Source organism: Martes martes (assembly GCF_963455335.1).
Source record: "Martes martes genome assembly, chromosome: 1".
NCBI lineage: Eukaryota > Metazoa > Chordata > Mammalia > Carnivora > Mustelidae > Martes > Martes martes.
Window position 1 is genome coordinate 28,839,446 of NC_137888.1, and position 24,246 is coordinate 28,863,691.

The window sequence follows — 24,246 nt, forward strand, 5'->3', positions numbered from 1 at the left end:
GATGTGATTTTGCATATACAGCAAAAACTTGTGCATAATCATGGTTTGTAGTTATTGTTCTTCTGAACTTCAAAGCATTCAGAGATACCAAGAAATTCATAGCTGTAAAGTTATACTCTATGAAAACACAGAACATAATGAAACAAAAGATTTGTCATTTCAAAAAAAAATTCTTTTAGATCAGTGGACTTTTTTCTCATTGAAATTTGAAAGTGTGATTTCCATAGTTGCATTTTTTGTGACTTTGGCAAGGATAACCTAGTTCACATTTCCATCTATTGAGGACCAAAGCCTCTGTTCAAATGATGTGAGAAATATTTTCTGGCATCTATAGCACCAAAGTAAAAAGCAAACAATTTGCTGCTACACACTAGGGAATGAGATGGCATGCACTTTAAGGAAATTAAACTTTCATTTTATATAGGGTAATTCCAGGGTGGATTTTGCTTCAGTATTCGTAGTCTTAAAAGAAATGTGTTCCCTTCTTATATTCAGATGTGTCTGTGTAATTGGAGGCCACTTGAAGTACACTACTCAATCTCCTAGAGTTTAACTCCAATAACACCAGGTAATGAAGATAACTCCTTACATTGGTCCAGCGCTTTAGAATACACATGGGTGCTTTCACATTTATAACTTTATTTTTAGGGCTAGGCTGAGTTTAGGAAGGAGAATTCTTCTCATATGCATTTGAAAAGTTGTTAAACATGCCCAGTGAGGCACTGTGACCACTAAATCCAGTAGCTAGAGAGGTTTATGTGCTAAAAACTAAGCATGGTTCTTTTTGTAAGAGCAGAAAAGAAAAACCTAAAATATTTAGAGCTGTGTCTCTTGAGCCAGTAACCTTGACAACTGAAGTCATTCCTCAAATGCTTGGAAGTTTTCTAGAGCATGGATTTAATTCTCCTTGATATCAACTGACAGATTAGTTCTTGAACATTGTCCTACCACAAGGATGTTTTTCTATCTTCTGCCTTACCTCTAAATTATTTTGATGTATTTTAGTTGCAAGTCGCTCTTATGCTGAAAGACCTAATGCATCTGACGTGTAAAAATAACATAAACAAAAAGAAATTTTGAAACAAACACATGAGAAAGTTCTCAGCTGCTAGCATTGGAGAATATATTACAATGACAGTGAAATACTATCTTTGCCCTCCATATAGAAAAAAACAAATTCTGTCTGACAGTACTAATTTTGGAAATGTTGTGGAGACATGGGTACCTCCATATATGCTTGCTAGGAGTACAGAGTAGTGCAGTTCTGAAGGGCCAATTGCCAGTATCTAGAAAATACATGGATATGGACATGGATTATGCCCCAGAAGTCCCGTACAAGAAAATCTTATCCACAAGAACAAGGTTTAGATTTGGTTTTATTTCAGTGTTGTTTATAACAGTAAAACCATTAAAACAATGCTTATGCTTGTATTGCTGTAATTTTATTTGATAGGATGTTTCTCAGTTGAATGGAAATATATCTACATAAAAATGCGAGGAAATATCAAAGATGTATGTTACAGAGGATATGATATAATTTATGTAAATTTAAAGAACTTACTATATATACATATACATTTGTATATACATATACATGCACATGTATGTATATATGCATACACACAAGTATATATACATAGGTATATGTAGGTGTGTGTATATTTTTATATATGTAAAAAGTATATATAATGTGTATATATGTAAATGTATATATAAATGTGTTTTTATATATATATACATACACACATACACACAGTTGACCCTTGAACAGTGCAGAGGTTAGAGGCACTGATCTCCATGCAGCTGAAAATCTGCATAGAACTTTTGATTCACCCAAAACTTAACTATTAATAGCCTACTGTTGACTGGAAATCCTACTGTTAACCTGAGCAGTCAATTCACACATATTTTGTATGTGTGTGCATTCTGCATTCAGGGAAGGAAGTCAAAAAAGAAACACTATTAGCCCTTCTGCTGATACCTCCTTACCTCTTATTTGCCACAAACAGGCCACATGCCCATCAGTAATTATAAAAGAGCCTGGAAAATCAATTTCTAAAGAGGAAGAGGGTTATCGTCATTGGCTGGTACTAGTCATGAAATTCTTTCATCTTCCAAACAAAATGAGCATTCTATAGGCAAGAAAGAAAGACTTAAGCAACCAATAGTATCTAGCACTTAGTAAATCACACTGTTGAATGCAGTTCTATTTTTTTTAGTTTTTACTGGTGGATATAACCTTTGAATCCCATCTTGATTTCAAGCTCTTTGTGTAGAGATCCTATTATTTAATGTTTCTCTCATGTCCCCAGAACATTCGGTGATGGCATATGGAAAGCACTTAAAAAATACTTGTTGATTAAATAAGCATTAAAAGAAGAGGATTACAGTCTTGCAAATGAGAAATTTAACTTACTATTTGACCGAAATTTTTTGGACTGCAATTGTCATATTTTTTTTAAAAAATCATATAATTCATTTATATAGTATATTACATTATTTGTGCTAAAATTTAAAAGGTAATTTTTTGCTATTTCTTTTGCATAATTGCTTGGGATTGAAAAAATCTGCCTATGATACGCTGTTAGATTGCAGCATAATATCTATTTGTTACAGTCGAATTTATGAAAGTAAGATCATGTTTCAGCTTACCAACTCTTAAATTAGGACTTCTTTTTTAAATTGAAAGACATCTGGGACACCTGGGTGGCTCAGTGGGTTAAGCCTTCGGCTCAGGTCATGATCTCAGGGTCCTGGGATCAAGCCCTGCATCAGGCTCTCTGCTCAGCGGGGAGCCTGCTTCCCCCTTCTCTCTGCCTGCCTCTCTGCCTACTTGTGATCTCTCTCTCTGCCAAATAAATAAATAAAATCTTAAAAAAAAAATAAAATAAATTGAAAGACATCTTGAAGATCCAGGTAGACTGTTTCCTTTAGAAATTTAAAAGTCTTTATATATTATGGCTTTTTCTTACGTTGGGTTTCCTGAAAAAGAAATCTGAGATAGAGATTTGTTTGCAGGAAGTTATTGGGGAATAAGCTGAGAATAAAAATGAATGACCATATGTGGCGAGGCAGTGTTACCTCTGGCATGGGTTGTTCCAAGGGAGGGGACTCAACTGAGACTTGTCAGCAACTGACATTTCTGGAAGCTCAGTCTTAAAGAGAATGTGGGCAGAGGGCTACAACAGTTTCTTTAGATGTAGTTTCCCTGGCCACTTTTAGCAAATACCCAATACAAACAGCAGATGAGTACTCATACTCTGTCACTGATTTTATATCTATTTGATATAAAGTTTATGAGTATTTCACATTCTTTCAAGCATGGTTGTAACAAAATTCTATTATTCCCAATTTAGTGATTCTGTGCACAAAGTTTTATAAGTTGCACTGATTAATAATTATTTTATAATCATCTCCATCAAATAAAATGTCCTTATTGATTAAGGATTACAGTGATTCCAATCAGGAAAATTAAAGCATAGTGATACATAACCATATTATCACTAACAAACTTGAAAAATAACTAAATAAAAGCAATTATGACAACTAGGAGCCTTGTGGAAACTCTTATGGCCTCCTGTATAGAGAGTCCCTGGGACGAGTCACTAGGAGGCATCGCCAGGACTCATGACAGCTGTTTCATTACAGCAAAGGGACACACTGCAAAAAATGTTGACTACCAGGGAAAGGCGTTAGAGAGTCAGTGTACAAGTTCTTTTTCTTTTTTTTTTTTTTAATGTTTCTTCCAACATATTTAATCATTAGATTTTTCTTTCATTCTTTCTTTATTAGACTTTATGTTTTTAGAGCAGTCTTAGGTTCATAGCAAAATTGAGGGGAAGGTACAGAGATTTCCCATATACCACCTACCCCCACATAAACTCCCCTGTAATCAACATCCTTCACAAAAGTGGTCCATTTTTTATAATCGATGAACTTACCCTGATACATCATAATACCCCAAAGCCTATAATTTACAGTATGATTCACTCTTGGTGTCCTATGAGTTTGAACAAATGTTTAATGATATATATTCATCATTATGTTATAATACGGATTATTTTCACTGTTTCAAAAATCTTCCATGCTCTACATACTCATTCCTCCACCCAACCAGCCCCTGGCAACCACTGATGTTTTTACTATATTTATGCTTTTGCCTTTCCAGAACTCATATAGAGAAATCATAGAGTATGTAGCCTTTTTCAGATTAACTTTTTTCACTTACTAATATGCATTGATATTCTTCCATGTCTTCTCATGGCTTCATGGCTCAGTTCTTTTTAATGGTGAACAGTATTCCTTTATCCAGGTATACCACAACTTATCCATCACCTACTGAAGGATATCTTGGTTGCTTCCAAGTTTGGCAATTATGAATAAAACTGCTATAACATTTACATGCAGGTTTAGAGATGTTTTCCATTCATTTGAAAATAGCATGATTGCTGTAGACATGTTTTCCATTAATTTGCAAGGAGCATGATTGCTGTATTATACCATAAGAGTATGTTTAATTTTGTGAGAAACTACCAAATTGCCTTACAAAGGGACACCGCCAGCAATGAATGAACATTCCTTTTGCTTCACTTCTTCATCAGCATTTGCCAATGATCCATATTTGGACATTCTAATAGATATATAGTGGCATCTCATTATTTATATTGCATTTCCCAGTTGACATATGATTGAAGCACCTTTCAAAAGCATCTTTCAAAGTTACTGGCATACCCAAGGTCATCTAGGTTCTTTCCTCTGTTGTTTTCTAGAAATTTTTGTTTTGTATTTTATATTTAGGTGTGTGACCCAGTTTGAGTTCAGTTTTGTCAGAGGTGCATGATCTATGTCTAGATTCTTTTTAATGTTTAAAATTTATTTATTTTTTGCATGTTGTTGATGTTCAGATGTTCCAGCATCATTTGTCAAGAAGAGTATCTTGGCTGCATTCTATTTCCGTGATTCCTTTGTCAAAGATCATGTGATTATACTTATGTGTGTCTCTTCTTTGTTCTCTCTTCTGTTTCATTTATCTATTTGTCTATGTTTTTGCTAATATTGCAGCATATGGATTACTAGACTTTTATAGTATGTCTTAAAGTCGGTAGTGTCAGTCCTCAAATTTGTTGGCCATTATGTGTGTTTTACCTCCCCGTATAAACTTTAGAATCAGTTTGTTGATATCTATAAAATAATTTCCTGGGATTTGATTGGGATTGCACTGAATCTCTAGATCAAGATGGGAAGAACTGACATCTTGATAGTGTTGATCCTTCCCATCCAGGAACATGGAAATTTTCCTCACTTATTTAGTTCTCTTTGTTTTTGTTCACCAGGGTTTTATATTTTTATTCATATAGCTTTTCTGTATATTTTGTTAGACATATATCTCTATATTTCCTATTTTTGCATGCTAATATAAATGATACTGTGTTTTTAATTTCAAATTTCACTTGCTTGTTACCAGTATATAGGAGAGCAACTGACTTTTGTATATTAGCCTTGCATTCTGCAACCTTGCTATAATTGCACAATAGATCCACAAGTTTTGTTATTGGTGTTCTTAATTCTTTTAGATTTTCTGCATAGATAATCATGTCATCTGTGAACAAAGGCAGTTTTCTTTCTTCCCAGTCTGTATAGCTTTTATTTCTTTTTCTCATCTCACTGAAATGACTGGAACTTTCAGTATGATGTTGGAAAGGAGTGTAGAGAGGGGATATCCTCACCATTTATCTAATTTTAGAGGGAAAGCTTCTAGTCTCTTACTGTTAAGTGTGATGGTAGCTGTAAGTTCTTTGTACATGTTCTTTACCAAGTTGAGGAAGTTCCCCTTTATACCTGGTTTACTGAGAGTTGTATTGGTGTTGGATTTATCAAATCCTTTTTCTGCATCCATTGATATAATCATGTGATTTTTTTTTTCTTTGTCTGGTTAGAAGCTTATAAATTTTACTGATATTTTTGAAGAAACAGCTTTTGGTTTTATTGATTTTTCTCTATTGATTTTCTGTTTTCCTTTTCATTGATATCTGCTCTATTATTTATTTAGTTAGTTAGTTAGTTTACTTTGGATTTAGTTTGCTCTTTTTATCCTAGTTTCCCTAAGAGAATCGGTTTTAGTTCTTTCTTTTTTCCTAATATATGTGTTCGAGATTTCTAAGCACAGATTTGCTGCATCTCACATATTTTATAAGTTGTATTTTCATTTTCATTTAGTTTAAAATATTTTTTAATTTCTCTTGAGATTTCTTCTTCAACTCACTTTACTGCTAGAACAAATTACCTCAATTTCAGTGGCTTAAACTATATAAGTGAATTAATAAATCAGTTCTGGAGGTCTCACCAGTTTAAGACTGAAGTGTTAGTACTTCTTTCTGGAGATTCCAGGAGAGAATGTGTATCCTGCCTTCTCCAAGTTCTAGAGGCTGCCTGAATTCTTTGATTCATGGCCCCCTCATCTTCAGAGCAAAGGCAGGTCTTCTTCTCCTTCCATCTTTCTGATTCTTTTGTCTTTACTGCTTTCTCTGTAACTAAAGCCAGGATGGATCCTCCACTTTTAGGAATTAGATTGGGCCCAGGGTGCCTGGGTGGCTTGGTGTGCCTGGGTGGCTCAGTCTGTTAAGCATCTGCCTTTGGCTCGAGTCATGATTTCCAGTCCTGGGATCAAGCCTGGCATCAGGTTCTGCATTGGGCTCTCTGCTCAGCCAGGAGTTGGCTCCTTCCTCTCCCTCCATGATCTCTCTTGCTTTTGCTCTCTCTCAAATAAATAAAATCTTAAAAAAAAAAAAAAAAAAGAATTTGATTGGACCCACAGGGGTAAAACAGAATAAGCTATCCATCTCACGATTATATTCTTAATGATATCTGCAAAATCTTTTGCTATGTAAGATATTACAATGATTATGATTAATATTCTATGAATATTAGGGGATAAGGGCATAAACATCTTTGAGGCTATTATTCTGTCTACCACAAAAAACATGACTATCACATTGTCATCATCATTGATTGTAGGTGATTTGGAAAAAGATAAAAAATATTTTAGTCTTTTATAAAGAACTATAATTCATTGAAAATGCCAAAGACCCATCAAGATATGTGATACCCAAATAACTAGATTTTTAAATTACCTACAAGACAAATAGAAGTGTGGCAAAAGTACTTTTATTTCATGCATCATACAGTCATACTATTTTATTACTTACAAATGTGGAAAGAAGCTATATATATATATATATGCCATATAGAAGCCATATACATATATTTATAGATATATGTATCTGTTGAACTTGAACTAGAACATAAAAATATTTTATAAAATATAGTTGTATGATGAACTAGATTCAAAATACATATACTTGCATCACATAAATTAAAGGAGAAATAACTTATAAGAATATAACATGCAAGAAACGAGAGATTTATTGTCCTTTAAAAGGGAATCTGATGTCTAGGATGATATGATGGGCTAAAGTTTTTGGTAAGATTATCTGAAAGTTGAGATGCGGGGGCCTCTTTTGTATGTTCCTGGACGCTTACTTCAGGCAGTTCAAGCTTTTTCAATCAAGGGGGAAATTAACACATGAGACAATGAGACACTTTGTTCTTTTGGGTAAGCTATGTAATATCTACTAGTTTTCCTCAGAATCTAATTATTTGTAGCATTATAGTGAAATCATGTAAGAACTCTGAGAGCTTATCCTTATTTTAATTCTTTGTTATATTTGAATGCCGTTTTCATTTCATTACAAATTATAGTCTTTATAGCATATCAGATGCATCTATTTTTTAGAAATTTCAGATGAAGTTTTCAAAGGTCAGTAAAGCAGAGTTACCTGAAAGGAAAATCCTTTAATTGGTCAGTGGTCCACCTGGGTAAACAAATTTACTTATATGGAATTTGCTCCAAGAATGAGCCACAAGAGAATGTTTTGGCAAGAAATGAGGCTTGCCTCTGATTTCCGATAAAGATTTGAGTTGAAACAGTGTGTGTTCACTTAATCTTGTTAAATGTAGCACAAAACACTAAGTGTATTAGAGCGTGTATTTAAATGATAACAAACCCTGCTGTTACAGCTAATAGGAAACAGTTCTGTTCTCATTGAGTTTCCACATTCAAGCATTCCTTTAGATATCATCATTTACTTTGACTTCTTATGGTTGACTACAATATGCTTTTGAGATGCATTTTTAAGCCTTTGTCTTTCCCTATTGCTAAGCAACAGTTTCTTTTTCTGTTAAAGTGATAAAATTCGGGACAACACTCTATTCAGAGGAATATCTACTAATGTGAAATGCACAAATATTTAAACCTAATTAGATCATTATGTTTGAAAAGTAATAACTGGATTTAATGATGATAATAATAGACATTCCAATATTGAGACTTTTTCTATTAAGGATTATTTTCTGTATTTAAATTAATCATCACATCTGAAGCTTGCTATGTCTCAATTAAAATACAGAAATTAAATTAGCTTTGCTCTTGTGTGCATACCCTTACTGAGGTGCTTTTGGTTTCTGGGAGCAGGGACAGGGGGTCGAGGAGGGTAGTCCTTCAGAAGAGTAGTGGAATATTTAAATTCTTCATCTTTTTTCCTTTAGGAGACTTTAGGTTCACTCTGCCTTAAGGCAGGGTGATGACCTCTCAGGATCCCTTCTAGCCTCAAGCACCTGTGAAGTAAAAAGCAGTTATAAAAACTTTAGAACACCTCTTGAAATATACAGTTATAAAAGATAAAGAGTCCCTGAAGCATATTCTGCACTGAAGAACCAATATTGTTTATTACCTCTCTGTTAAATTTAACAAGAAAAATGTCAGGTAAAACATTGAGAAGTTTGTTTCCAAGTAATGGGAATGGCCATATTCTCCCAAGCATTGGCTGGATGTGTATCCAAGGCTTAAGAGCTTGTTACAAAACTACCCTCACTGAATCTTTTTCATGGTCGTTATAGAGTCAAATGTCATATGTCTGTCTTGTTAAATTTCATTCTAATTTATTTGAGCAATAAAACCGATATAAATAGCCAACTTACGGCACCATTTTGGCTTTTTCTCCTTAATAATAATGGATATGGGCTATATTTTATTGTGCCTTGATCAAGCAACTTTTTACTATATCAGCTGACAGTAGTGAAGTAAAAGTAAGCCTTACAGACAATCTCAATTTGGAGAACTTAAGTGAAAGATGAAGTGCGTTTCCATAGAGCAATTATGACATGGTTGAATATAAAATATTTGGAGTAACTTAAACCTGTTTTCATATTACCGCATTAGAGTACAGGAGCTGGATAAATAAAAAGTCGAAGCTCAACTACACCATTTCCAGTTTTTTGGGTAGTAAAAAAACAAAACAGAACAAACACAAAGCTTAAGGATAATAATAGCAAGGGTACTATATTCCAGACACTATTTCATTTGCTTTATTTTCATTATCTGATGAAATTGTCACACTATCTTGTTATTATCTTCATTTTACTGATGTGGAAGTAAGCCCAAAATGGTGAAATTGCCGAGGTAACACTAATAGTAAGTGGTAAAATCAAGGCTCAAGTACTTTTGTCCCTTTGGAGCCCACTCTTCAAACTTCCACCTCATAAACATCCTGTCGGTAAATTACCTGTGCCTTTCCTCCATCTCTTCCCTCTTAACAGGATGTCTTCCGCAGGTCTACATGTTGAAAAGTCTGTCCAAAGTTAGAGAAGTAGTTAATGGTGATCTTAGGGAGAATACTTAGTTTTTTTTTTACCTTATAATTTCATTGTATTTCCTATTATGCTTCAGTGTGTCTAGATGCCCATTCTAGTTTGAGGGTGGGAGAAAAGGAAGATTGATGAATTCATATTTTGATTATGATATCATATCATTATTACTGGTCTTTGTATCAGGACTTTATGGAAAGTACTGTAGCAGAAACAACAATAACTGTTGTAATGGCGGGGGATAAGGCCATTACCAAAACAATTAAACCCTCAAATTTAACTTAGAAAATTGACAAGATCCATATATATACACACACACACACACACACACACACACACACACACATATATATGTGTGTGTATATATATACATACATACATATGTATATATTCATTCCAGATATTAAAAAAGACATTCCTCTGTATTTACTGACCATGAAATGATTTAAACAGAAGTGATAACCAATTTAGGCCTTAAAAATATGTATAATTCTGACAGAATTCTAATCATGGGGAGTTTTGTGGAAAAGCAAAAAACAAACAAACAAAAACACCAAAAAAAAAAAAAAACCCCAAAAACTTGGGGAAAGGCAACTAGTAAGGTTTAATAAAAGCACAAAATGAAAGAAGAGACTTAAGTTAGAAAATAATTTGAGGGATGCCTGGGTGGCTCAGTTGTTTAAGCAGCTGCCTTCGGCTCAGGTCAGGATCCCAGGGTCCTGGGATCAAGGCCCACATTGGGCTCTTTGCTCAGCAGGGAGTCTGCTTCTGCCTGCCTGCCATTCCCTGTGCTTGTGCTTGCTCTCTGTCTCTCTCTCACTCACTCTGTCAAATAAATAATAAAATCTTAAAAAATAATAATAATTTGAAAAGCTAGTTAACATATCTGATTATGTCTAATTTTAGAAGTTAAGGCAAATTATTTAGGCTCTGTGGAAAAAGCAAGAGGTTGTAACTAGATTTTCAGAGCTAAGTGGTATCTGAGTCCCAGTGGAGAGACCACCTATGGCTAAATGAAACATCTCAAGGTTAGTTTGGGTGGGAGTAGGAGGAGAGTAGCTTTGTCCAATTCAGGTTTTTCATGAAGGATGTTATTTTCAGCAAATAAATAAAAGAATTGACTGTGAATTAAACTCCCTGAGAATCTGAATTCAACATTTTACTCTGAGGGGAGGGCTATGATGAATTTTGCAAACTTTTGTATCCTCAGCCCCTGAAGATGTGCCTCTTCCATAGGAGGCACTGATACATGTTGGTTAAATGAATGATTAAGAAGGTCAAAAGTTTTAAGCATTGCATAAAGCATACCTAAACTGGAAGGGTGTCAACCATTTAGTAGGTGAGAGGATCAGACCTAAGATACAAGTGGAATAACAAAGGGTTGGGCAAATTGTTCAGAAAAGAGACATTGGGAAGATGTTATAAAATGCCCAGTTCTATTGGATGGTTGTTCTTAATGCATAAGACACATAATAGGAACTCAATAAATCCTGGCTGAATTAAGAAATGCAATGAAAGCTTCTCCAAAAAATCAGCAATCACATTGTTAACTGTGGCTTAAGAGGATTAGTGTGGCAAAAGTGGAAGGGGAATTGGGTGTGGCAGAAGACACCCCAGGCAATGAGGGTAATTAGGTGTCCATTGAATGTCCCAGGAGGAACACCCAGGAAGGATTGAGAGGGGAGGACCCACAGAATTTGACAACTAATTGAGTGTGGAGATGAGAGCATGGTAGAGATCAGATACTCAATTGAGTTAAGGAGGACCATGCTGATGCCATTAACTAAATAAGGGAAGAGCAGACTTGCTGGGAAAGAAGTACATTCTGTTTTTAATATGCTGAGCTGAGGCCATTGTGGGACATCTGTGGATAAATCGGTAGGAAGAAAGGCAAGAGCTGAATTGAAGAGTATTAATTCAATGCCAGTGATATAGGTTTGGAGGTCACTATTAAAGGCATATATTAAATCCATGCAAAGAAGTGAGATAATCAAGACGGAATGATGTAAAATATAGAATGAAAAGGGAACTAAAAGAGCAACTCCAAGAATTTGAACATTTAAGAAATAGTGGAAAAACAGGAGACAAAAAGTGGCTGGAGAAACAAAGCGATTAAAATTATCTGGTGTCAAAAAACTCAAGACACTTGAAAGAAATGATTTATCATCTCACATTTTTATCCCTATGTGCGTTGTTTCAGTTAGTTTTCAAAAGAACCTGCATTATCTGAGGCTGATAAGGGGAAGAGTTGAGAGGAAAATCTTGTTTCCTGTGACTTTAAGCCCAGATTCTTAAAGGTATATGGTTCCAAAGCTGAACCAAATGGAGACTGAATAGATGTATGGATTTAGGGATCAGGATGTCACTGGCATCCTTTGAGAAAACATATTCCGTAGGAAAATGGAACTGGAATGCATGGAGTTAGAATCATTCAGCGGTGGGGAAGTATAGGCAATTATTAACTAACACACACACAACTATTAGAGACTTAAAAAGACCTTTCTAGTTGCCTATAAATAGAAAGTAGAGGGAGGAATGTGTTGAGAGTTCTTGAGAGAAAAATGATAGGCCTCAATATCTGAAGTACTTTAGCTTTTTATGAATTTCATGAACCTTCATTTATGAATATATTACAGCAAAAGGGAAGGATTTATCAGATAGTGAAAGAATTTGTCTCTGAAAAAGTACAAAAAATAGATTTGTACTTATCACTAAGCTCTTGGGCCCATTTCAACCAGATTTGTAAGGAAACTAAGGTAAAGCCGTTTTACTCAGACTGGTTGATGCATCCCTACATGAATTAATTAAAGGATTTAGACACAGTTGCATTTTTAACATTCTTATGCATTGTTGGAGATCTTTAGATTATGGGAAAGAAAATGAATAATTCCTTGGGTGGTCGTATTTATTGCCATACTTGCAGTTAATTTACTTCACAGTTCAGCCACTCCGAACTGAAGAGCAGTCATGTTTTCATTTTCAGGGTTTCTAACCTGTGGAGTTGGATGGACTTCCTTTGGGCCCCAGGACTCTCTGGAAATTAGACACAAAATGTTGAATGTATGTACATTTTTATAGGGAAAAGTTCCCTGGCTTTCATCAGGATCCCACACTGCCCGTCAGCTTCCTTGTTGAGATGAGCATTATCTACAGTTACAGCTGGCTTTCAAAAGTAGTAATTTTTAGTGCCTCTTTAACTTGGTGAAAATGACCTTGTCATACAGCTGTGGCTTAAAAATAAAAAAAATTATTTTCATTTTCCACAGCACAATTTTGTTCCAAAATCCCTCTCTTTATTTTTAAAATCAAAGCAGTCCTACAATTCCTGTGGTAGATGATTTGAGGTGCTTTGATTTGGTAACTTGTAAGGAAGAGAAAAACTGGCTTTGAAATCATAAGGTTTTTATTTGGAGAGCTGGTGAAAAAATGATTTTCCCTATGTAATAAGCAAAAGAACTTTTTAACCTTGGAATCTTTTTTTTTTTTTTCCTATTCCACATGCTAGAAATAGCAATTTTTAAGTTCTTATAAACCTTTATAAGTTTTTGTGAATTGTTAATTTAGAAATACAGGCATAAGAGAAAACAGCTGTGTCAGAATATATAACCTGTGGGCTCTGAACCCAAGTGTTCTTATCAGACACCATGGTGTTAAACTGAACAGCCGCTGAGATGTTATCCAGATCAGGTGAAAACTATGAAGGAGACCAGTCGGATTAGTAATTTGTCATGACCCCAATGAATTGACTATTCATTATTTTGCCTCAATGTTTGTGATTAGCTATATTTTCTACAGCAAAATAAAATTGATGTTTATGTAAAAGAGACATTATAGTCTATGAAACCAGAAAGTTTTGTGTATGAATATAACTATAGATAGATAGATAGCTAATGGAGATAAACTATTTACCTAAATATAATTCATTAGAAATAGAACTCAAGAAATTCTTACTCTGTTTATTCCTCTGAGTAGAAGTCTGTATTTCCTATGTGAAGTAAAATGTTATATTCTAATAAACTCAATTTTTCAAGCTAATTAGGCATCCCTGAGTTGTTGGTGTTTACCAGGCAGACATTCCCCAAGTTCAGTCCTCTGTTCATTCAAAAATATCACTTATCCATATTTAACTTCCACACACTAACCTTTGCATTTTTGCATCTTGGAACCTGTGAATAGTAACTCAAGGAAGTGACAGGGGAAAATAAAAAGAAGTCTTTCTATCAAGATTTTGCTCATTTGTTTTTAAGCCTAAAGCCGAAGTATCTAGGTACAGTGTGATTCTGGGGGAAGGAGCACACTTTGGAGTTTGAGACCTACATTTAAGTCTTACTTGTAGTGTGTTTTAGCTTTAAGACTTTTGGCTTTTCATCATCATCTTTGTGCCCTATTCCCTCATTTTTTAAAGGTGAATAGTAATATTTATTTTACCTTCCATAGTGAAGTCCAAGACTACTAAATGTGATTAGACGAAAATGGTTGGTAACATCCCCACCCCTCAAAGAAAATAAGTAAATGTACCCTGTGGCTATTTGTAACCATTTTTGCAAAACATTTTTAAAAACTATCTCACCTCGGGGCCCCTGTGTGGCTCAGTGGGTTAAAGCCTCTGCCTTCAGCTCAGGTCATGATCCCAGGGTCCTGGGACCGATCCCCACATCGATCCCCATATTGGGCTCTCTGCTCGGCAGGGAGCCTGCTTCCCCCTCTCTCTCTGCCTGCCTCTCTGCCTACTTGTGATCTCTGTCCGTCAAATAAATAAATAAAATCTTAAAAAAACCAACTATCTCATCTCTCGTTTTTCCTTCTCATTTCCTATGCTCTCACTTTCCTATCATTGCATTCTCTGTCATAATCTTGGCAATAATGTGCAATGCAATTTTTAAAAGTTCTTTATCTTTCTCAATATTTGTTAGTATGAAAATGAAATAAAACAGATTATTTATATATGGAAGAATTTCATGGATGCTTTGATCCTGTCAAGGAAGTCAGTGGAAACAGGATTATAGATTTATAGGGGTGCAAATGGGTGAGCAAATCTTTGTTGATACATGTTCTATAAACACACCACGTTTGGACCCAGGCAAATGATGGAAGAGGAGGAAAAGCGGAAAAAGTTAAGACCAGAAGTAGGAGGCTGAGGAACTGCCAAGGAGAGGCAGATTCTAGAAGATAAAGCCCTTCCTGGGTGTGGCCAGTGTTCAAACCCGCGGACACTTTTTTTCTTTTCTTTTTGTACAATTAAAAGCTTAAGAAGTCTCTAATTCATGGAAATTTATCAAAAAGAAAACAGTGCTTACTTCAGACTTCTTAATCGAGGCACGGATTATCTCATACTGTCATTAGATTTCATGGATTCTTAGATGTCAAACAATGATGTTTAATTTTTACTGTTCATAATGGATTAGAGTCAAGTTGCATTTGTACATCGTATATTTGTACATCAAGGAATTTCTCTAAAGGAAAGGCAATAGCACTGGATTGCAGGCTGCTTGGATTTTAGTTTTTGTCTTGCTATTATATGTTCAGGAAATCTTTAATCATTTTAGCTATAATAGCTATCATATAACTCTGAAATTGTGTTGTGCAAGACGCAATGAAGGTGTTTGTTAAGAGACAGAGTCTGGAACAGGACCCCCCGCCCCGCCTCCCGCTCCAGTTTTAAATCCCAACTCTGGATAAAATGGGCTCGTAAAATACCAGGTTCATAAAACTGATAGAGGTTCAAACAAGCTGATAAATGGAATAGACTCATGGAACGTGAAGCTACTATAAATATTCAGATGTTAACTATGATTGTAATTCCTACCTTCTGAGTTCTGGTACTATTTTAAATACTTATAGAATCTGACAGTGTATCTTTATATGAGAATTGAATTTGTAATCATCCATTTTTGATACTGAGATTTGGTTTGGTGCATATATTTAAAGTGCTGTAAAGTTGTTGATGGAAGATAGGATTACAATTAGTGGTGGCTGCTTCTGGCCATTTCCATGAAAGACACATAGATGTTTTCCAGAGTACGTGTGTTCCCAAGTATGATGTAGGCTTTCTGGGAATTGATATCTAATTTTGGGCCGATTTCTCTTTATCAAAGATTTGGCAGTTCTTTAAGGTAAAATAAAAAAAATATTTTTTAAAGATTTATTTATTTGTTTGGAGGGGAGGGGCAGAGAGAGAGAGTCTTAAATAGACTTGGTGCAGAGCCCAGGTGGGGTGGGGTTCGATCTCATGACCCTGAGATTATCACCTGAGCAGCAGCCGATAGTTGGATACTCAACTGACTGAGCCACCCATATGCCCCAAGGCAAAAATAAAGATATTATGGGTGAGTTTCTAACAATTTAGGAAAACATTTGATTTTCTTAATTCTCAATTGTCAGGTTTGCTTTGTGACTAAAAAGCACAAATTATGTTTGAGTCTCTCATGTGTTAGACATTATTATGTATTTCTTTTTTTATTAATTATTTTTATTAACATATAATGTATTATTTGCCCAGGGGGTACAGGTCTGTGAATCATCAGGCTTATATTATGTATTTCTTTTTGATATCCTGCCCTTACCATTAGTAAATATGACTAATGAAAAAAAATATAGCCTGAATATTAACTTTTCATCATTTATTTTATTATGGAGTAGAAAAATCTAATTAGACTATATATTCATTTGATAGAGAATGCTCCAAATAGCAAAACTGAAGTTTAAGTTTACTTAGCAAGCTTGATCTGTATTGAAAAATACCAAAAGGAGTGAAGAATAGATTTGGAGTTTTATTAGCAAAGAATAAAAATTTTTAAAAATGTTCACAAGTAGAGGGTCAGATAGAAACATTTCTTCATACATGCCATTCATAATGAGATAAGCACATGTCAGAAGCACTTTAAATTTTATAACATTTACATATAAAGAAGAATTCAGACTCTGCTGTCAATAATTTGTGATTACAAATATCAAATTAGAAATTAAGAGTTAAAGAGTTCTTGGGTGGCTCAGTCAGTTGAGCATCTGACTTTGGCTCAGGTCATGATATCAGGTTAGTGGGTTCACCCTAAAACAGGCTCTATACTCGGTCTACTTGTCTTTCTCCCTCTACCCCTCCCCCATCTCAGGCTCTGTCTTTCTCACACAAATAAATAAAATCTTAAAAAAAAAAGAAAAAAGGAAAGAAACTAAGAGTTAAAATCAGTAAGAGAAGAAGCTCAACTTCTCACTCTAATCTTGTTGTAGATAGAAATCAAACTATAAGTCAGCTTAATAGCTTTTGTGCTTTCTCTAAGGCAGAAATACAGAAAACATCTTTTTTCCTCTGGAAACAGAAAATACATATTTTTTTTTCTCCAGCATCTTGACTCTTTTCTCTATCTGCTGCCATTTTTAGAGCTGGATATTACTTATTTCTATTTGAAGATATGTAGGAAAATACTTGGATATTACCAGATTGCACCTCAACAGGAAACTCTGTTGTTTTTTTCCCCCTCCTCAAGTAAAGAAAAAAAAAAACAACAGATATGTATTAGGAATTATTTTGGCTAATTTTGCAACTCAAAGGTGATTTGTTGTTTTTATTTTTTATTTATTTAGTTTTTTTACATTAAAAAGAGCTCAGATAGGCTGCTGAGTTTGGTTTTACAGTGTCTCAATGGCAGAGTGGATGTCTCAGAATTTTCTGAGATTGGACAATATTTTCTTATCTTATCAGTATGCATATACTGGCTACACCACCATAGGAAAAGGGGGTAAGCAAAAAGGAAGCTCCAGACACATTTGTCGCCTTTTATGGAAAAAGCAAGTGCTTTCCCAGAAATCTCTTTAGCACTCTTCTCCTTGAATCTCCTAAGCCAGACTGTTTTTTATGGTATATTAGTTTGCTAGGAATGCTATAACAAAATATCACAGGCTGAGTGGCTTAAACAACAGAAGTTTATTTTCTCACAGTCTGTATCTCAGAAGTCCAAATCAAGGTGCCATCACAATTGGTTCCTGGCTTGCAGATGGCTGTCTTCTTGCCACTGTATCCTCACGTATGCACACACAGGCAGAGAATTGGGTCAGGGTCCCAAACCTCATGACATCATTTAATCTTAATTACCTCTCTTATGGCTCTATTTCCAAATACAGTTTCATTTGGAATTAGAGTTTCAACATAAAAATTTTTGAAGGACGAGAATTCGGATCATAACATGGTTACCTACAGCTCTTTGAAGAACGTTGGATATTGGAGATCAGGATTGTCAGGTGAAGTTCAAAATAGGGTTTCTCATTTGGGGTTGGGTAATTGTGGACATTTTCCTGTGCACTTTCTGATGCTTAGCAGCATTCCTGGCCTCTGCCTCTGGTAGATGAAAATAGCAAGCTAGCAAACTCACTTACCTGGTCCCCCTTCCAAGCTTGGGACATCTAAACATGTCTCCAAACATTGTCAAATGTACCCACGGAGTGAGAGTCAAAATCACATCCCTATCTCCCCATCTGAGAACCACTGGCCCCTGAACAAAATAATGGATCTGCTAGTTACAATGTTAACATATTATGAGGGAACAGATTATGAGGAAAGCTGTAGGACAATTAATAGAGCCTGCCACAGGATTCCCTGTGTCTTCTATAATCTCAGTTTCTTATCCCGATGCTGGCTTGAACTCCTGATGTCAGTGTCAACCTTGGGGCCTTCCTGGTGGAAGCTGTTGCCCTTTACCCCTTCTTCCCTCAGGGCTGGAGGTAGCATGGATGTCTGCGTTATTACACTCTCACTCAAGGAGTCCTACTGGAAAAATCATTTCAACGAATTGGGACTTTAATTCCATTGATCCCACTATTTATTTCTCTTGGTCCATCAGTTTTAATCCTGGTTTTCAATGTACACACATTAGATTTCTATCCTTATGATCAGTCTCTTACAGTTCTTCTTGCTTGCCTTTTTCTCCTTCATCTTATGTGCGCCCAAACTCCAACTCTGGATCTACCCAAACTCTTACTTTTCCATAACTGTAACTTAACAGTAAAAAACAAAACAAAACAAACAAACAAAAAGCAACAAAAAAAACTTTAATGCAATTAATAAGACTGATTTCTTTCACTTTAAAAATTCATGATCACAAACCTGAAATCTTATCTTATGTTCCATTTGCAGGTTCACATTTTCCCCCTTCATGGCAACTATTTCACATCTTTTCTTTTCTCAGATTTGGGTTCTGAAAATCAGATTCCATCATCAGCAAAATCCCCTGTATCTCCACTCTTTTCTCAAGGTCCTCTAAGTTCTTGTACTAAATGAGTTCATTTTTGCTTGCCAGTTCCTTAATCTAGAGTGTCTCTGCTGCTTCAAGTATTTCTGACCTCTCGTATAGAATTTACCTGATTAGAACAGTCCTGCGTAGATAATCCTCTTTGGATTAGTTTAAACTCAATTTATTAGAGATTTAAATACTTCTTCAAAATCTCTTTTACCGTTGCCTTAGCAAAGTAACCTAATGGGAGTAATATCCCATCATATTCATAGTCTGCATTCCCATTCAAGAGGAAGGGATGACATCGGGTGTATATATGGTGGGAACAGAATCTTTATTTCCTTTTTTTTTTTTTATGGTTAACATATAATGTATTATTTATTTATTTCAGGGGTACAGGTCTAGAATTCATCAGTCTTACACAATTCACAGCACTCACCATAGCACATAACCTCCCCATTGTCCATCAGCCAGCCACCCCATCCACCCACCGCCCTCCACTCCAGCAAACCCTCACTTTGTTTCCTGAGATTAAGGGTCTCTTTTGGTTTGTTTCCCTCTCTGGTTTAGTCTTTCTTTCATTTTGTCCCTTGTTTTCCTATGATCCTCTGCATTCTTTCTTGAATTCCACATATCAGTGAGATCATATGATGATTGTCTTTCTCTGATTGATTTATTTCGCTTACCATAATACCTTCCAGTTCCATCCACATTGTTGCAAATGGTACAATTGCTTTTTTTGATGGCTGCATAATATTCCTACACACACACACACACACACACACACACACACACACAGACACCACATCTTCTTTAACCGTTCATTTGTTGATGGACATCTAAGCTCTTTCCATAGTTTGGCTATTGTGGCCATTGCTGCTAAAAACATTGGGGTGCACATGCCCCTTCGGATCACTGCGTTTGTATCTTCGGGATAAATACCCAGTAGTGCAATTGCTGGGTCATAGAGTAGCTCTATTTTCAACTTTTTGAGGAGCCTCCATACTGTTTCCCACAGTGGCTACACCAGCTTGCATTCCCACCAGCAATGTAGGAGGGTTCCCCTTTCTCTGGATCCTTGTCAACATCTGTCATTTCTTGACTTGCTCATTTTAGCCATTCTGATTGGTGTGAGGTGGTATCTCATTGAGGTTTTGATTTGTATTTCTCTGATGCTGGGTGATGTTGAGCCCTCTTTCATGTGTCTTTTGGCCACCTGGATGTCTTGTTTGCCAAAATGTCTGTTCATGTCTTCTGCCCATTGCTTGCTTGGATTATTTGTTCTTTGGGTGTTGAGTTTGATAAGTTCTCTATAGATTTTGGATACTAGCCCTTTGTCTAACATGCCATTTGCAGACATCTTCTCCCATTCTGTTGGTTGTCTTTTAGTTTTGTTGACTGTTTCCTTTGCTGTGCAAAAACTTTTGATCTTGATGAAGTTAGGAAGAAGTTGCTGCAGCTGAGGTTGAAGAGGTGGCTGCCTATGTTCTCAAGGATTTTGATGGATTCCTGTCTCACATTGAGGTCTTTCATCCGTTTTGAGTCTGTTTTTGTGTATGGTGTAAGGAAATGGTCCAGTTTCATTCTTTTGCATTTGGCTCCCTTTTTTCCCCTATGATTCCTCCAATTTTCCCAACAGCATTTGTTAAAGAGTCTGTCTTTTTTCCATTGGACATTCTTTTCTGCTTTGTTGAAGATTAGCTGACCATAGAATTGAGAGTCCTTTTCTGGACTCTCCATTCTGTTCTGTTGATCTATGTGTCTGTTTTTGCGTCAGTACCATACTGTCCTGATGATTACAGTTTTGTAATAGAGCTTGAAGTCTGCAATTGTGATGCCACCAGGTGTGGTTTTCTTTTTCAACATTCCTCTATTGGGGTCTTTTCTGGTTCCATACAAATTTTAAGATTATTTGTTCCATTTCTTTGAAAAAATTGATGGTATTTTGATAAGGATTCCATTAAATGTGTAGATTGCTCTATGTAGCATAGATATTTTCATAATATTTGTTCTTCTAATCCATAAGCATGGAATGTTTTTCCATTTCTTTCTGTCTTCCTCAATTTCTTTCATGAGTATTCTATAGTTTTCTGAGTACATATTCTTTGCCTCTTTGGTTAGGTTTATTCCCAAGTATCTTATGGTTTTGGATGTAGTTGTAAATGGGATTGACTCCTTTATTTCTCTTTCTTCTGTCTTGTTGTTTGTGTATAGAAATGCAACTTATTTCTGTGCATTGATTTTCTATCCTGACACTTTACTGAATTCCTGTATGAGTTCTAGCAGTTTTAGAGTGGAGTCTTTTGGGTTTTCCACATATAATATCATATCATCTGCAAAGAGTGAGAGTTTGACTTCTTTGCTGATTTGGATGCCTTTAATTTCTTTTTGTTGTCTGATTGCTGAGGCTAGGACTTCTAGTACTATGTTGAATAGCAGTGGTGATAGTGGACATCCCTGACATGTTCCTGACTATAGGGGGAAAACTCTTAATTTTTCCCCATTGAGAAAGGTATTTGCTGTGGGTTTTTCATAGATGGCTTTTATGATATTGAGGTGTATACCCTCTAGCCCTACACTGTGAAGGGTTTTGATCAAGAAAGGATACTGTACTTCATCAAATGCTTTTTCTCATCTATTGAGAGCATCATATAGTTCTTTCTTTTATTAATGTATAGTATCACATTGATTGATTTGTGGATGTAGAACCAATCTTGCAGCCCAGGAATAAATTCCACTTGTACATGGTGAATAATCCTTTTAATGTACTATTGGATTCTATTGGCTAGTATTTTGGTGAGAATTTTTACAACCGTGTTCATCAGGGATATTGGTCTGTACTTCTCCTTTTTGATGGGGTCTTTGTCTGGTTTTGGAATCAAGGTAATGCTGGCCTCATAAAATGAGTTTGGAAGTTTTCCTTCCATTTCTGTTTTTTGGAACAGTTTTGGGAGAATAGGTATTAATTCTTCTTTATTTTTTTTTTATTTTTTAAAAAGATTTTATTTATTTATTTGACAGAAAGAAAGAGCTCACAAGTAGACAGAGAGACAGGCAGAGGGAGAGGAGGAAGCAGGCTCCCTGCTAAGCAGAGAGCCTGATGCGGGGTTTGATCCCAAGACCCCAAGACCATGACTCAAGCCAAAGGCAGAGGCTTAACCTACTGAGCCACTCAGGTGCCCCATTCATTCTTCTTTAAATGTTTGGTAGAATTCACCTGGGAAGCCATCTGGCCCTGGGCTCTTGTTTTTGGGGAGATTTTTTTGATGACTGCTTCAATCTCCTTAGTGGTTATGGGTCTGTGCAGGTTTTCTATTTCTTCCTGATTCAGTTTTGGTAGTTTATAGGCCTCTAGGAATGTATCCATTTCTTCCAGATTGTCAAATTTGCTGGCATATAGTTGCTCATAATATGTTCTTATAATTGTTTGTATTTCTTTGGTGTTGGTTGTGACCTCTCCTCTTTCATTCATGATTTTATAATTTGAGTCCTTTCTCTTTTCTTTTTGATAAGTCTGGCCAGGGGTTTATTGATCTTATTAATTCTTTCAAAGAACCAGCTCCTAGTTTCATTGATCTGTTCTATGTTCTTTTGGTTTCTATTTCATTGATTTCTGCTCTTTATTATTTCTCTTCTCCTGCTGGGTTTAGGGTTTATTTGCTCTTCTTTCTCCAGCTCCTTTAGGTATAGGGTTTGGTTGTGTGTTTGAGACCTTTCTTATTTCTTGAGAAAGACTTGTATTGCTATATACTTTCCTCTCAGGACTGCCTTTGCTGTGTCCCAAAGATTTTGAATAGTTTTGTTTTCATTTTCATTTGTTTCCATGATTTTAAAAAATTCTTCTCTAATTTCCTGGTTGACCCATTCATTCTTTAGTAGGATGCTCTTTAGTCTCCATGTATTTGAGTTCTCTCCAACTTTTCTCTTGTGATTGAGTTCTAGTTTCAGAGCACTGTTGTCTGAAAATATACAGGGATATTTGAATATATTATTATTATATATTTATAATTATAATATATTCTAATCTTTTGGTACCCATTGGATCTATTCTGGAGAACGTTCCATGTGCACTAGAGAAGAATTTGTGTTCTGTTGCTTTGGAATAGAATATTCTGAATGTATTTGTGAAGTTCATCTGGTCCAATATGTCATTTAAAGCCTTTATTTCCTTGTTGATCTTTTGCTTAGATGATATGTCCATTTCAGTGAGGGTGGTGTAAAGTCCTCTACTATTATCGTATTATTGTTGATATGTTTCTTTGATTTTGTTATTAGTTGGCTTATATAATTGGCTGTTCCCATGTTAGGAGCATAGATATTTAAAATTGTTTGATCTTCTTGTTGGATAGCCCCTTTAAGTACAGTATTGTGTTCTTCCTTAACTCTTTTTATAGTCTTTGGTTTAAAATCTTATTCATCTGATATAAGGATTGCCCACCCCAGCTTTCTTTTGATGTCCATTGCATGGTAAATGGTTTTCCACCCCATCACTTTAAATCTGGAGGTGACTTTGTGTCTAAAATGAGTCTCTTGCAGGCAGGATATCGATGGGTCTTGTTTTTTGTTTGTTTGTTTGTTTGTTTTTAATCCAATCTGATACCCTGTATCTTTTGATTGGGGCATTGAGCCCATTTACATCAAGGTAACTATTGAAAGATATGAATTAAGTGCCATTGTATTGCCTGTAAGGTGACTGTTACTGTGTATTGTCTCTGTTCCTTTCTAATCTATGTTACTTTTAGGTTATCTCTGGGCTCAGGGGACCATTTTCGGTATTTCCAGTAGGGCTGATCTGGTGTTTGCAAATTCTTTGAGTTTTTGTTTGTCCTGGAAGCTTTTTGTCTCTCCTTCTATTTTCAATGGCAGCTTAGCTGGATATAGTATTCTTGGCTGCACATTTTTCTTGTTTAGTGCTCTGAATATATCATATCAGTCTCTTCTGACCTTCTAGGTCTCTGTGGATAGGTCTGCTGCTAATCTAATGTTTCTACCATTGTAGGTTACAGACCTCTTGTCCCAAGCTGCTTTCAGGATTTTCTCTTTGTCGCTGAGACTTATAAGTTTTATTATTAGAGGAAAGGGTGTTGACCTATTTTTATTGATTTTGAGGGGAGTTTTCTGTGCCTCCTGGATTTTTATGCCTGTTTCCTTCCCCAAATTAGGGAAGTTCTCTGCTATAATTTGCTCCAGTTTAAGTTCTGCCCCCATCTCTTTCTTCTTCTGGGATCCCAGTTATTCTAATATTGTTTCATCTTATGGTATCACTTATTTTTCACATTCTCCCCTCATGATCCAGTAGTTCTTTATCTTTCATGTTCTC